We start from the raw sequence: 16868 nt of genomic DNA, 5'->3' as shown, positions 1-16868 counted from the left end.
TTCTCAGTGAGGCGCTTTCACAGCCCCTGACACCCGCTACCTCAGAGCCACAGGCCGTATACGACAGCCACGTGGAGACACTGAGGCCTACGGAAACTATTCCCTCAGATGGGTCTGGAGCCGCTGAGCAGGCATCGGCTTCTGAGGGTGTTTTTAGACCTTCACAGCTTACAATTAAGCCCACTATAGGAGCCAAGGCAAAGTTAAAAACACCATTAAAGACAAGGAAACAAGTACAGCATTCTACTGAACAGTCATCCATGCCAAAGAAACAGATGCTTAAAATGGCCGAAGACCTAATTACTTTAATCAGGGGTTCCCATCCCCCTCCTGACAAAAGGCCTAGGCAAGACACTGACTATGATTCCTCTGACCAGGTTTCTATTTCTTCTGATTCCTCTTCTGATCAGGGATACTCTCTCCCTCCCTATGAGGACTCTGATGCAGAAGAGTTTATACCTTCAGCCTCTCCGCCTGAGGATTATTCTTTTGGGGAAACCCTGCACACCATGAGGGCGCATTTCCATTGGGAGAGCCAAGATTATTCAGAATCCAAGAAAAAGTCTCAGGGACTTTCTTTTATTGCCCCAGCACAGGCCCCTGGCTATTCCCCCTGTGCTTGATATTGTTGATGATGTTTTCTCTGAATCCAGTTTGACTCCTGATTCTTTACCCCCTGCACCAGTCAAGCCCAACAGGTACTAAAGGGTCCCTGACTCTCATAAATTTCTTTACAAAAACCCTGCTGCAGATACAGAAACAATTTCTCAGGGTCCTAAAGGGGTTAAGGCTTCCACTGCTAAAAACCCTGTCCCCTCGGATAGGGATTCCAGAGCTCTGGGCAGATGGGGGAAAAAAGTTTACACTTCTGCTACTTTAGCTGTAAGGGCTTTAATTTGCCAGTTTCACATGCTTAAGTATCAACAGTATCTCATGTCATTGTTAAAGCAGAAGATGGTTTCAAACTCAAAGTCCTGACAGTAAGGAAATGCAGGATGTATTGCATGCAGCTGAACAAGTGGGAAAGCATAATTTACAATGTGGTTTTGATTCATTAGAGGCTTCTTGTAGAGCCACAGTTACAGGCTCTGTTATTCGAAGGCATGCTTGGTTGAAAGAATAAAATTTACCTGACCATGTTAAAGTAAAATTATTGGATGCTCCACTACAGCATGATACTTTGTTTGGTGTTAAGGCAGAAGAGGTGTTAAAGAAAATGGAGGATAAAGCAAAATCAATGTAGACAGTAAAGGATTTCTTACAGGTTCAAACACCTAGGTTTAGCAGAAACTGGCCTACAAAAAATTGGTCCTTTCTGGTGTCAGACAGACCACAAAAAGGCCAATACAGACATCCCAAGAGGCAGATCTCAGCCCCAAGGCTCCTACAGGCCTAAACAATGGGGTGCTTCAGCCCCCAAAGGAGGGGAAGACAAATCACAACCTTATAGGAAACAGTCCCAATGACTTCCCTCTATAGATGCCAAGCACTTACCTTTTGGCAGCACCCCTATGGGGAAAGCTAGCACTTTTCTCAAAAAATTGGCACATAATCACCCAGGACAAATGGGTACCTAATATTGTTTCTCAGGGTTACAGGTTCCACTGTCACACGCTTCCAAAATCAAGAGGTATGCCGGACCTGCCAGAAAACCAATGGGCAGAGGAGCAAAAACAAATTGCTGCTCTCATGGACATGGGAGCTATTCAAAGAGTACCACAGCAAGAACAGGGGCAAGGATTTTACTCAAGACTTTTCTTAGTACCCAGAAAAGACAAAGCCTGGAGACCAATACTGGACCTGTCAATCCTAAATACTTTCCTGGATGTTCCAAAATTCAAAATGTTAACACTACAGCAGCTTCTGCCCATGCTAGGCAAGAAGGCTTGGCTAGTTACTTTGGACCTCAAAGAGGCATACCTGCATGTCCCAATCAGACAAACTTGCAGAAGATACCTCAGATTCATAGCTGGCTCAATGCATTACCAATTCTCTGCACTGCCATTTGGCTTATCTACTGCGCCCAGGGTCTTCACAAAATGCCTGGCACCAGTAATTGCATTTTGCAGACAAAAAGTAATACAAATATATCCCTGCTTGGGAGACTGCCTTATTCAAGCAGAGAGCAAGGACATTCTACTATCTGGCATTTGTAAAAAGATTACTAATTTGCCTAGGGTACACAGTAAACGAAAAGAAATCAAAACTAGTACCCCCTCAAGAGATAATATTCCTGGGTGCAAGCTTAAATACAACTGCCCAGATGGCTTATCTCACCCCAGACAAACAAAGGCAACTGACTCAATACTTTCATCTGATGGCAACAAAGACCCAGCTACCTGCAAGAAAAATTCTGCAGGCCCTGGGCCTCATGGCGTCCTGCATTCTACTAATTCCATATGCAAGACTGCATATGAGGAAACTGCAGTGGTATCTAAAAAGTGTTTGGACTCAACATAGTCACAGCCTGGAGACCATCATAATTTTAATTCCCTGCCTACAACGGGAGTTTCGATTGGTGGTCCCAGGCCTGTCACCACAACAAGGGACAGCCTTTCACCTTTCCCACAGCCAGGCAGAGAATAACAATGGATGCATCGGATTATGCCTGGGGGGCACATATGGCAGGAAAATGTATTCAGGGCACGTGGCCCAAGGAACAAATGCATCTTCACATCAATCAGAAAGATGCTATCTGTACAGAATGCCCTGACAGCTTTCAAGGACCTACTACATCCAGGACAACTACTAATAAAGATGGACAATACCACAGTTATGTGGTACATAAACAAGCAAGGGGGCACACATTCCTACCCCCTATGCAGGCAAGCCATGACATTGTGGAACACGGCGCTAACCTATCAGGTACATCTGCAGGCACAATTCCTGCCAGGAACAAAAAATACACGGGCAGACAAACTAAGCAGAAATCTCATGGATCTTCATGAATGGAAACTAAATCCACAGGTGTTCAGCATGATAACAAGAAAATGGGGACGCCCAGACATAGATCTTTTTGCCTCCCCCTCACAATTGCCAACTACAGAAATTCTGCACAAGAACTTATCACTGTCAAGCATGGAAAGTGGATGCTCTATCATTCAGCTGGAAAGCTCTGACCATCTATGCCTTCCCCTCCAATGCCTCTTAGCAAGGTGCTCCTAAAAGTCATACAAGAAAGGCCAAAAATGATCTTGATTGCCCCAGACTGGCCACGCCAGCACTGGTACCCAATCCTAAAGAGCTTGTCTCAGGGCCCAGCTTGGCCTCTACCTCCAATTCCTCATCTACTGACTCAACAAAACAATCAAATTCTGCACAGTCAACTCAGAACCTTAAATCTGGCAGCATGGCAGATAATGTAGCCACTCAGACTGCACCTCTCTCTAAAGCTGTTATGGATGGCCTATAGGAGACATAGCACTAGGAAATCTTATGCAGAAAAATGGAAGAGATTCTGTGCTTGGAACCAGGCACAAGGGCTAGACCCACTTGTTCCAAATATACCTCAGATTTTACAATACCTGAGATGCTGGACAAAGGCCTATCTTTCTCATCAATTAAAATCCATGCCTCTGCCATTTCAGCTCATTACAATACGGAACCTCCTATTTTTTCACATCCTCTACTAAGACAGTACCTCAGAGGGGCAAAAAACATAAGACCCCCAAGGAGAGCACCTGTACCAACTTGGGATCTCAATTATGTTTTACAAAAACTCACACTGCGTCCTTTTGAACCAGCCAGCATAGCTGATATAAAATTCTTATCATGGAAAACAGCTCTACTCCTAGCAATAACCTCAGCAAGAAGAGTATTAGAGTTACAGGCATTAATGGCTGTGGAACCTTTCATCATTTTTCACCAGGACAGGGTTTCTCTCAGGACAAACCCAACATTCATGCCAAAAGTAGTTTCCAATGTGGCCCTGAACCAAACCATTCATTTACCAACTTTCTACCCAAACCCCCAGAATAAAGGGGAGAGACTTCTGCATGCTTTGGATATACACAGACAGCTATGATTCTATTTGGACAAAACAAAAGCTTTCAGAAAAACTGAGCAACTGTTTGTAGCCTATGCTGCAGGATCACAAGGAAAACCTATCACAAAGCAGACAATTTCAAAATGGATAAGACACTGCATCCGTTTCTGTTATGCACAACATGGCAAATCAGTGCCCTAAGGTCATTAGGCCACATTCTACCAGAGCAGCAGCCTTTCTCAGAGGAGTACCAACCAAAGACATTTTAGAAGCTGCAACCTGGAGCTCAGTGCACACTTTCACCAAGCACTACCACTTGCCTCTCTACTCTAAATCCAGAGCAGGCTTTGCCACTGCAGTCCTGCAGGGCCTGGTAGCCTCTCCAAATCCAATCTAGACCCAGCCGGCCAACCTCAGCTTTAGGATTCAACCCAAGTGTAATGACTGCAACAGTGAAACACGATGAACATAGTACAGTTGTGTACCTACCATAAATGTAGATGTTCGAGTGTATTCACTGTTGCAGTCCAGGTTACCCACCCACCTTCCCCCTTTTCATTGCTGGGACTTCTCTGTACTTCTCAACTCTATACTACCTATGTGGTGTATTTGCTTGCAGATGAAGGAAATGTTTATTTTAGTACAGGCATGCTTTTCGGCATAATTTTATTTTTCCAGCCTTCCTTTCTGGGGGCACCTGACATCTGGGGCAAGAAAAACTAAAGAAAGTGGCATCAGTTGTATCTTTTATACCCCTGGCGCATTGACGTCAGGGAAGAGGCGATAGCAACTGATGCCGGACCAAGGCTTTGGAACTCGGGCCGACTGCGGGTAGCCTGTCGGCGGATAACTCAAGTGTAATGACTGCAACAGTGAATACATTCGAACATCTACATTTATGGTAGGTACACAACTGTACTTTCTGCGGCTACTTTGTCCTCATCTTATACCATTATTTCTCACTATAAATTAGATTTGATTTCTCGAAGGAGAGCATCCTTTGGTTCCACAGTGCTCCGGAATATCCTTCCATGAGGGCCACCCAGATGTTTAGTAGCTGGAGACTCTGTCCCACAGGTTGAAGATCAAATGAAGTAAACTACTTCAGAAAAGAAGTTATGTATTCACCATAACTTTCCATCTGAGTAGTTCTACTTCATTTGTCTTCAACCGTCCCTCCCGCCTTCCCCCTGGCCTTACCATATGGACAGCGTTCGTAGCTGTTTTTTTTGTGTGTGTAAGATGTTTTGTGATCGGATTGTTCAGTGTGGGGTGCAGCAAACTCTATTTGAGGGTTGGAAGGTAGTAGTGGTGTGTTATTGGTAGGGGGAGGAGCTTGGAGCAGATGCTTGTGAAGTTGCCGGCTCGGATCTGATACCCACAGGTTGAAGACAAATGAAGTAGAACTACTCAGATGGAACATTATGATGAGTACGTAACTTCTTTGTTTATTAGGTTAACAAACTATGGACCTTAGTCTGATTTGTTCATTTTTTTAATAAAGCTTTTGCTGTTAACTACTACTAGTAGGTATTTATACCCTCCTGCATAATTGATTTGAACTATATGTATACTATAGCCCATCTGCTGGCTATACTTGATGTAACTGAGGTTTTTTACTTTTAACATTTACTTGTAAACAGATTATCAGTGACATGTATGCGCAATTGTGACATTTTATTATAATTACCAAATAGTGTTGTATGTGAATATTTAGCAGTTATGTTTTAATAATGTTTAAAAATGTTTTAGAAAAACTCAAGCCACTTGTCTGGCAATCAATCTTGTTTTTTTTACCTTATCTGCCCAACATTTCCTGTAACTATTCATCCAGTCTAGGAAGGTCTGAGCTCACATTTACAGACAGTGTTGCATGTATTCCTTATATTTTTCAGTAACCTGTTCTGCTGAATCTAAAACTTCTATACAGTTTTGAAAAAAATGTTTGTATAACTTGTCTAAACTTCCTGAACTAAACTTCTATACAGTTTTGAAAAAAATGTTTGTATAACTTGTCTAAACTTCCTGAACTAATTATGTCTGTCTTTTAGCAGTTTATTAAATTCAAGATGTACTAGAGTTTCTGTCAGTAACTGATTTGACTGTTGTAACTCTGAAATGAGTTAACCCTTTTAGCATTTTTTCTTAATCATCTGTTAATACACTTGCAGTTTGATATTAGAATGCAGTTGTAAAACACTTAGAATTATATTTGCGGTTGTGCATAACTATGCATTTATACTACATAAACATTATTTTACAATTAGCTTACATATATTTTTTAACTTTTAACTTGAATTTCTGTATTTTTTATTTAACTGCAAGACTGCTTGACTAATACCATCTGTGATTTTATTTCTTTTTAAAATAGTTTATCAGAGCTTTAACTGTTTGGTGTGGTATAACCATACAATTATAAAAAGATTGTAAAAAAACAAAATAGATATTGGCTTAACTAACACATGTTTATATTTACATTATTTATATTTGCTGTTGTCTGCCTTTTATTCTTGTGCATTTTAACAGATGTACTTTAGATGAAAAGAAAATACATGTATGTCAATCTTGTGACTAGATCTTTACTGTTATTAACTACTCTCATTTGATTTTTATGCACTAGAATTGTTTTATCTTTTGACTATGCTATGAGAATGGCAGTCATATGCTCTACTTTACTGTAGTACTGATAAATGTCTTGCTTTTAACTGAATGAAAGTTTTAAAGCATTTGAGAATGATTTGTCCATATATCAGATCCTGCCATGTATGCTTGCAAACATATTATAAAATATTTCTCTTTTGTACAGATCAGTTGTAGTTTCCTGCTCTTTTGCAATGTTTTCTTAAGCTCAGCTGTTGTATGCAGGAAGTCCGTCTCTCTCAGTTCAGCTAATTTATTTTCTTTATCCTGTAACTGCTGTTCAAGAGTTTCCTTTAATGTTGCATGGTATTCCTTATATTTTTCAGTAACCTGTTCTGCTGAATCTAAAACTTCTATACAGTTTTGAAAAAAATGTTTGTATAACTTGTCTAAACTTCCTGAACTAATTATGTCTGTCTTTTAGAAGTTTATTAAATTCAAGATGTACTAGACTAGAGTTTCTGTCAGTAACTGATTTGACTGTTATAACTCTGAAATAAACATTTCACATGTGGTGACAGGACATAACTGTTCAACATCTGAATATAGTGTTAAGCATATTAACTTTTTCTGGTTCTTTACCATTAAATGTGTGTCTGTACAGTCTAACCTTTGAATAATGGCATGCAGTGTATTTTATGACATTTTACACAGAAAGCAGTTTTATATGATTTACACAATAAACATTTGTCATACCAAACATGTTTTTTTTTGAGATACCAGTCAAATATTGTAATCCATTTGCATAATGCCTTACTATCAACTTGCCCTAATAAGGTTTTACATTTACTAATGTGCTGTGTATATCAACATTGCAGTTTACTCCATATTTTATCTGGTTGTTCTGCTACATTGAGTAAAGCTTGGCTTACACCTGCTTGAATTCTGTCTAATAGCATCCATACTAAAAATGTGACACAGAAAAAGGTCTTACCACTTAGCAAGAAAACAGGTGATCAGGCTGTTGTTGCAGATGGCTGGAAATTTTTCAGAGTCACTTGAGAAGCTGGTGAAACACAGCAGGCAGGGAGCTGCTGTGAAAAGTTGGTGTTAACCTTTCTTGGAGAATTTATGGCACTGCGTCTTTCTTGCACTGCAAGCTCAATGTGGATTCAGATGTCTGAGAAACTGTACTGCTACACGTTGCAGTATTTCTGTTTAGGATGTACACATGTACAAATGTTAGTTACTGCTGTTTGAAGTGTAACCCTCTGCAGGCATCACTGTCACTCCCCCTGTGTTCGAATGTAGGCTAGGCTTGCCATTGAAATTTTAATTATGAAGTGGCTGCTTACTGTGCTGGAACTGAAGTCTTCTTAGTCTGTTGCACAAAGAAACTTGCAGAATGTACACTGATGAAAAATAGATACTTTGCAGCACAACACTCTGTTACTTTAAGAGCAGTAAAGTAACAAACAAATAACTTATTTTTCTAACAAACCACACATACTACTGTTGCAGCTTGAGTTACACTGTACCAGTTTACTTCTCGATCAGCATGAAAGATATTACATTATCTTGGAACAAGTGTGTTCCTACCCAAATACCTCTCCTAACAATTTAATTTGCTATAGTCTTTTTATAGCGTTTTTGCATCCTGTTTTTCTTCTTGGTATTCTGTTTTGGACTTTGTATGAGAACATCTGTTTGCTGATGTTTGCAGGAAAATGTTTTATCCTGTAGAGAAACAATGCTGATATTGTCTTTTAAGGAAACATCTTGTGCAAATGCTGACTTTTTTTACCTCCTCCTTTGACAGCTGACCCATGGAGTGGGAAGTTCCATCCATAGCATCTTTAGCAAGAAGCTTAAGACCCTGGTTCTCAAGATAGAATGAAAGGGAAGAAAGCTTACTACAAAGGGTTTTAGGGACAAATGCCTGACAAATTGTACAAGAGATGTGGTCGAAAGAAGCTCCTAGGCAAAAAAAGTACATATCATAGCAGTCTTTATGGGGAATCTGTCTCCCACACTGCCGTTTTCCCCTTTCTGGATGACTTTAACCCCCCAGACAGCACAAAAAAACTCAAGAAAAAAATACTGGGTACTTCTCTGCAAAGGTGAGGACTTTAGCAAACAAGAGTAATCACCGGAATACAAACCTACATGAAAAAAAAAAAGTCAGAAAATAGACAGAGGCAAATAGACCGACTGTCAAAAACAGTGTTCGGACTGGCTACAAAACGTTCTGAGGATGGTATGCCTGAACATCACCTTTATGCCTACCCTACGCTAGGAGCGTTTAGGTGACATTCATTGTACCTTAAAGCAGTGGTAGGCTTTGGTAGACTGGCCAGATGACTGACATCCATGACAGGGAATTCCCATAAGTTATAAATACTGCAGCAGTGAATGTAAAGACATCTTACCTTAACAGTAGATGTCTTGCTCATCATCATTGTAGCATTATGTCCCTTCTTCACCCTGTTGAGTTTTCTCTTTTCCCTCTGGCTGATGAGATTTCTTTTTCTTTTTCTGGATGTACATATACCACTTTTCTTTTTATTCCTGATTTGCTGCTCCTGTTCTTCTGGGCCAGTTCATTTATGAGAATTTGGCACTTGTCATTCGTCCAGTCAGAATAAACAGACAAGCGGTTGTGGGTTCAGTTCAGGCAACTTTATTACATACAAACACATCAGGAATGAGGCTTTGTAATTTAAACTTAAAGTTATAAACAGACTGACTACTACACTCACACATGTTAACACTCTGGCTGTTCCCACAAAATGGCACTGCTGCCTGCACGTGCTCACTATTTATATGCATGTGCTTACATCTGGAAATGCTTCTTAAAGGTACATACACATGCTCTGTTCTACAGCAGTTGTACGTCACTTATATACCTTAAGCTTTTGACGTAGGACATACGTCTGACATAGAAAACATGGATATGTCCAGGCTTTGGTAGGGTGGCCAGATGTACTACTGTCCTCGGCAAGATATCCCTATTGTAAGGAATACTGCAACAGTAGTAAGTAGACGTCTGTTGTTAAAGTAAGTTCTTCACAACTGTACTATCCATCTTTTAAAAGATAAGTACAGTTAGAATTCTGGTAGTGTTTCTGCAGATGATATTGCATCACTCTGGGTACATCCCGTGTCTGGCCTTAGGCTAATTTGACCTATTTGGCCCAATATGGCCCTGTTCTCTCACAGGGCTCTACGTTTGAGTATTACAGGGTCATTGCACTTTATATGGTCCGAGGATTTGCCTGAGAGATACTACAGCAAAGTGAAAGGGTTTTTCCTACTGGCAGTCATGTTTGTGTTGTTGTTAAAAGTTTTGTTAGTGGAATAGACATTTTTCATCTTGAAATGCACTACTGGCTAGTCCAGTAGCATTATTAACAGCAGCTTCACTCCCTTTTGTATGGCTCACAGTGTTAGCTGTTCACACACTGAGTGGTTATTTGATATTGCTGACAGGCAACAGCATTTTCAGTACTCTTTGTAAATCCCTGGTGCTACAGTACATTCAGAGTAATAAGGATGATATATAGCATAAATTAGCACAGTAACAAGTAGACGTGATAATAGAATTCTGTCTGTAAAATAGGTAAGAGGAGTAACTGTATGTTGTTATAACCTCATATAGTGTAATGTTTCTCATGAGAAAATATACAAAGTGTATGTAAGATACACTTACTTCTTTTGGGCATAGGATGTGAAGGGAATATAATGTGCGAGTCAAATTGGGGAAGAAGGAAAATGAGGGAGGCAGAGAAGAGGAAAAAGATAATGGGAAAGTAATACAGGCAGAGAGACAAAGGGAAGTGTATATCTATCAACCACCCAAGTTCAAGCTATCAGGGCAATACAACATGAATTTAGAGATGTTTACTGGTAAGCCAGGGTGCACTCATCGGATGAAGCACCATCTAAATGCAGGACCTCAATAGACTTTCAGATAGGACCCTTGTAGTATGCCTGAGTGAGGTAAGCAGAGAGAAACCTGTAGGAGATGTTGCATCTTCATGTAATCAAGGAGTTCAGTAGATGGTTTTCGTGTTTCACTGTTGCAGTCATCACATTTGGGTTATCTGCCTGCAGGTAGCCCTCAGTATACCTGAATACCAGAGTCTTGGGATTTCTGCGTCAGATGCTGTCGCTTCTTCCATGACGTTGAGTCATCAGGAGTATAAAATATGCAGCTTACGCCATTACATGAGTCTTTCTTACCGTGCAGTGCCTGAAGCAGTAGCAGTTCGCAAGTGCCGGTCGGCCGCCTCCTGAAATTTTCGTTTTTCGAAGTGACAGCATCCGACGCAAAATCCCAAGACTCTGGTATTCAGGCCGACTGAGGGCTACCTGCAGCAGATAACCCAAATGTGATGACTGCAACAGTGAATACACTTGAACATCTACATTTATGGTAAGTGTACACAACTATGCTTTTACTTCTCTTTTAATATGTCTTGAACAAAATATAAGCTAATAAATGAACATATTTGTTTTACTGTTAATACACAAATAATGGAATGTATTCCTGATACCTAATCTAAAATAGTCTTGTTCAGGAAACCATCAAGTCTAAGGAGTGTCACCTGAAGGGGCCACACCAAGATGGTTCAAATGGTATTTATTAAAGTACCCCTGTCACACAAGCTTGTACTGACTCATGCCCATTTTTCACATGGCCTTTTGAGGTAATGGGGGAAAGATGTATGAGCATTTTGCTCAAATTTCTGAGTCTTGGAAGTCAATGTCAGAATATGAATGGATGAAAATAACATATCAGAACAGAGCAGCTTGTTTCCAGTCTGTGTTTTTGAAAAGCTAATAATTCCTCAAATAAAATAGAAATGCTGTAGCAGTTTCAAAACATAGCACTTGAACATAGATACAGAAGATTAACATATGAACTGGTTGGTATAATAGTTAAGGTGCTTATCTTAAAAGACACAAGGTGCAGGGTTTGATTCTCACATGGGATAATTGGCTAGGCTTAAAATGGTCCACAGGGGCAGTTACCTAGTACTAATCTATGAACTGACTGTGGTGTGAGTTATAGTCCACTGGTTTGGCATAATGTTTAAGATCTTTACTTCAGTGATATAAGGTACAGGGTTTGATTCTGACTTTCCCATAACATACTTGTCACCAGTCCTCTGCCTAGTATCTCTAGAGAGCAGGTCATAGCAACACTCTCCAAGGCCAAAAGCACAGCTTCTGTGGGACCAAACAACATCCCAGGTAGCCTATTAAATGGTGTAAAAACAGGAGTTAGTGGTACCACTGAGCATGCTCTTCAATCTCTTTTTTAGGCACTGGCTTTGTCCCCGCTGAGTGGAAAATAGCAACCATAATCCTCTTGCACAAAGGGGTTCCCTCAACTGACCCTGGGAACTATAGACCCCTAAGCCTAACGAGCCTTATCTGCAAGGCCTTGGAGAGAGATTCATCATCGATCTTATCAACAAGGATATAAGTGGCCTTCAAACGCTTGACCCCGACCCAGTTTGTCTTCCATAATGGTAGATCTTCCCTGCTAAATATGTTAGCCTTCTTTGAGAATGCCACCAAGGCCCTAGATGAAGGCAGAATGGTTCACACTGCCTGTCTCGACCTAGCCAAGGCCTTCGACACAATCCCTTACTCAGGCATCATTGAGAAACTCATCCAACTGGGGATTAACCTTTACGTCCTTAGATGGGTTGCCAACTGGCTCACAAACAGAACACACACAGTCAAAACTGAGGATGCCAACTCTACTAGCAGACCTGTTACCGGTGTTTGTTGCACAGGGATCTGTGCTTGGTTCCCTACTATTTGGTATCTGTTTTTCAGAAGTCCAGGTGAAAATAGATGGCCTATGGCTTACCAAGTTTGCTGCTGACTGCAAACTGGGTGCAATCATTGAGTCTTCAAAGATGTCAACATACTACAAAATAGGCTTACACAGACAAATGATTGGTGTCAAAGCCATGGACATAATGCATTTTTTTTGTGTGTTTAGTTTATCAATCCCTTTGGCAAAGGAGAAACCCCCTGTTAATTACAGCATTAATAATATCCTCATTAGTTCAAACTCCATGGTGAGAGATTTAGAAACACAAGTTGATAGCAGCCTTAATTTTGATCATCAGGTGTCCACAGTAGTAAGGAAGGCCTTCTACGTTGCACACCTCATAAGCAAGGGCATAGCATGGAAAGCTAAGGAGGTTATAACTCCTCTGTACTTGGCTGTCATCAGACCAATAACAGAGTACAGTGCTCCCTTCTGTATGTACATCACTGGACATCTGCAGCAACTGGAGAGACCTCAGAAGTTTCTCACCAAGAAAATTCAGGTCCTATAACAAATGACCTACACAGACAGACTGAAGACCCCATCGGTTTACACAGCATCATATAGACTGCTTAGAGGTGACTTGGGCCTGGCCTACAGAGCAGTATTAGACCCTCTCTTAATGAAGCTGCTGCAAATCCACAAGTACTGCCTTAATGAAGCAGCTGCACATCCACAAGTACAGTGGGACAAGATTTACTTGCTGTAGGGATCTTAACCTAGCTTGCAATATTAACAGTACATGCTGGAGACAGATACGTTTCCCAGAGGCTGCCACTCCTCTGGAACAAACTCTCAATTCATGTAAAACAGAGCTCCTCAATGACTTTATTTAAGTGTAACCTGGACAACTGGTTGGGAAAACGTAAATTTACAGTGGGGGGTTTTACCTTTGTCCCTCTTATACAGGGGCAGCCAGTGCTGATCTTAGATTTGCATGCAAATATAGACTATATAGCTTGGTCCGTAATGTAACAAGGGTGTAACATGGCTAGCCTTATAGAGACCTTGGGCCTAATAGCCTAGCAGCTTCCTATGATAACTTGAGCAGTTTTTGAGTCAGGAGCAGCAGAGCTTGAGTGAGGATCCCTCAAGTGCAAGCTGTTGATTTGGGGATATGTGTATACTGGGATGCTGCGAAGAAGTTGAAGCTTTCTGTAACAAAAGTTATTGCCGAAGGATGATTAGACTCGTATCCATTCTTATAGTTTCTGTTATTACTCAAACGTTGGCCCATATACCAGTGGTTCACACAGATCTGTGATGGTTAAGATTACTTTAACTCGCAAAAATTTTTTTAAGATGCATTCGAACAAAAATGATCTTATTTAACCAGGCTGCAATTTCCATATTTCAGAAGCTCCCTTTTGATGTTTTAAACAAAAGAAAAAGAAAGACTGTTATGGCAGTATAGTAAATCCTCAAGGTTTCTTTTCCTTACACTGTTGAAAGTCCAATACAGTGATCTAACTTTGGCGAAACTGAAGTGTATTAACCCCACCACCGAGTTCGTGCAGGAATGGGCTTGCCCGCTATGATTGACATGCGGGAGGGCGGAGATTAACAACTGCAATGTGCCTTGATTGACACGCTGTGCTAATGTGACGGTAAAGCCGTGTCATGTAGCAGAAAGGTTATACACATGTTTTCACATTACATATAATTACTGTTATACATTTATACGTATGTTTTCTGTATTTAAGGTTATTCAAGTGATTTAACAGTCTGTACATCATACATCTGTTGGAGAAAAGTGGAAGACCCTACTTCTGGTGATATTTTACTAGCATGTCTGTTAAAAAAAATAAATAAATAAATCAGCTAGAGGGGATGCATGCTCCTGGAAGCTACTGTCTGTCACCAGCCTCCCATATTACCACTACTCATTAAGTCACCTGAAAATTCTATGCAAGTAACACTAAACAAGGGAACTGAAATCTTCACTGGTTTGGAGCTGAGGAGTACAAATTACAGAGTTCCTATCAACAAACACACTTAAATGACTTAACTACACTACACACACAATCTGAGACATAAAATCCTTTCTCCCGTCAACCTGCCAAACAGAGAAAGATCTGTTTTTGTAAAATGCAAATAAGATAAATATATGTCGGAACGAAGTTTGGGCTCAGTAGAACATCCTATACCAAAACATCTTAAACATTAAATTTCAAATCCCTCCCTGCAGTTTTAAAGCCATCTGTACTACAAGCAGCCAACATCAAATGTGTAAGGTTACTCGACACAAAACCCAAAAATACATTGTTAAAAATCACGATCATTGCTTTCGGTGGAGGGTGGTTGCTAATATACAACATACTGTAGTCGGAAGTTCTGCCAAAACAGATACAAAATTCATAATATAAACACACCCCTTTAACAATCAAACAGCACACAAGTATTTTGCAATAAGCATATAATTACTGTTATAGGTATATACGTATGTTTTCTGTATCTTCTTTATAATTTTACTAATCTGTTTGTAGGTCTATATTACCTAGTGTTTTGGTGGCATCGTTCAATCAAACGGTGGGCGGTGCAGTCAGAATGGTTGCAGGCGGGGTTTGGGCGGGGCTTGCTACTGCGCATCTGGTGGGTTAATACACTTCAATTTTGCCCTAGCTTTATGTGGTATATTCGAAGAAAAACATGAGCTTAAGGATGTAAATATTATTATAAAGTAATTTGCTGGTTCACTAAGCTTTATATAAGGAGGTTGTCCTTGCATCAAAAGTACATTTATTTAGCTTTTACATGTTCTTTGTTACACTTTACTTAATAAAGGGAGAAGCCTCCTGGTTTAAAAGTGTTTGTTATAAGTGTCATAAGTTCACCAAATGTTAGTAATTTAAACCATATTGTAAACAATGTATTTAGATAACTACACTTACCATCCATCAAGTAATATAACCAGTTTGTGACAGATCCATTTATCACTGGATATGCTAAACTTGTTAAAAGTCTCTAAATCTGTTTCAAGTTCGCTCTGCAAGTCATAGTAAGACAATGGAGGAAGCCAGTCTTGAGTCACACACGTACAATAAAAATGTAATTAAAGTAGTTTTATTTATTTTGCTGCAGGACTTCTAAAACATTTTGTTGCGTCAGGCTTACTGTTATGGATGGTCAGAATGCATCATTGTTGACTTTTTAAACAAGGACATTAAGAATTTAATCAGGCTTGACCAGCAACAATTCAGATTTGTAAAGGACAGTTCATACCTCCTTAAATCTTGTGAATTTCTTAGAAAAGGTCATGGAAGATGTGGACAGTAGTCTCTTTTCACACTGCCTACCTGGATGTAGCAGAAGGATTTGATACTGTCCAACATGATGAGATTGTAAACAAGCTAATAGCAATGTACATAGATCCCTATGTAGTAAGCTGGATTGCAAACTAGTTGAATTACTGAATGCAAGTTGTCAAGTCAGTGAAGCCTCGTCCATTCGAGAAAAGGTTACCAATGACATTCCCCAAGGGTGGTCCGGATTGGGCTCCCTCCTTTTTGGCATTTTTCTGTCTGATCTCAAGACTAACAACAAGGATCTGTAGCCAGGTGAGTCTGTGAATGATTGCAAGTCACATATAGTTATCAAATCAACAAATGATACAAAATTTCTTCAAGGGGAACTGTCATTTGTTAACACATGGTGCACCAAGAAAGGGCTAAAACCAATTGCTAAAAAATGCAATAACATTTCCTTTAGAAAACCATAAATTGTGCTACCTATTGCATCACTGATACCTCACTAGCCAGAGAGTTTGTCATCAGACACTTGGGCACCTTGGTCTCCTTTGATCACCATGTAGCTACCTTAGTCATGAAGTCCTTTGAAATATCACAGTTCATTACCATGAGCATCTCTTTCAAAGCCAAGAACGTTATTGTTCCCCTGTACTTTACCATGGTTAGAGGCATTATAGACTATAATGCACCCTTTGGCATGTGTCTCACTAGATGCATCAGAAAACTCATAAGACTGTAGCGATTCCAAACAAAAAGGTTCTCTGGCCTCAGAAATGTTAGCTATCAGAAAAGGATGGAGTCACTCTCCCTATACTCTACCTTAGCGTATGTAAGCTCTTGAGGTAGAGACCTGTGCCTTGATTTGTATGCCCCCATGATCTTGTTATTCAAGACCTCCTTTCTCTCAATGTTTCAAACAGTACAGCTAACACTAGAACAAGGAATCTGAATCTATATTGGGGGAGTAAATAAAATAAATGGAGAGCGAGAGAGAGGTTCTTCACCTAAAACCTCCCCTTTCATGTCAAGGAGTAGGATTCCCTTGTCTACCTTCAGACCTAGCTTAGACAGTTGTATGGTTATTCTAAAATCCACTCTAGGTTGTCCAGATCTTGCTCTCCTTGAAAAGGTTCCCTATCCAGTAAAGAGCTGCTGTACCACGAACAGAGGTGAAATAAAACTTCAATAATAAAAACCACATTTC

At 40.2% G+C, this 16868-nt stretch overlaps 1 protein-coding gene across 1 annotated transcript in view; it reads left to right on the top strand.

Moving 5' to 3' along the window:
* The window catches only part of RPS6KA3 (ribosomal protein S6 kinase A3), a 1945113-nt gene that overhangs the window by 547257 nt on the left and 1380988 nt on the right, over nt 1-16868 (top strand). The gene's annotated exons all lie outside the window — the stretch shown is intronic.

This window comes from Protopterus annectens, chromosome 5.part0 (assembly GCF_019279795.1).
Source record: "Protopterus annectens isolate FY-2018-M chromosome 5.part0, PAN1.0, whole genome shotgun sequence".
NCBI lineage: Eukaryota > Metazoa > Chordata > Ceratodontiformes > Protopteridae > Protopterus > Protopterus annectens.
This window is presented reverse-complemented; position numbering and strand designations above follow the sequence as displayed.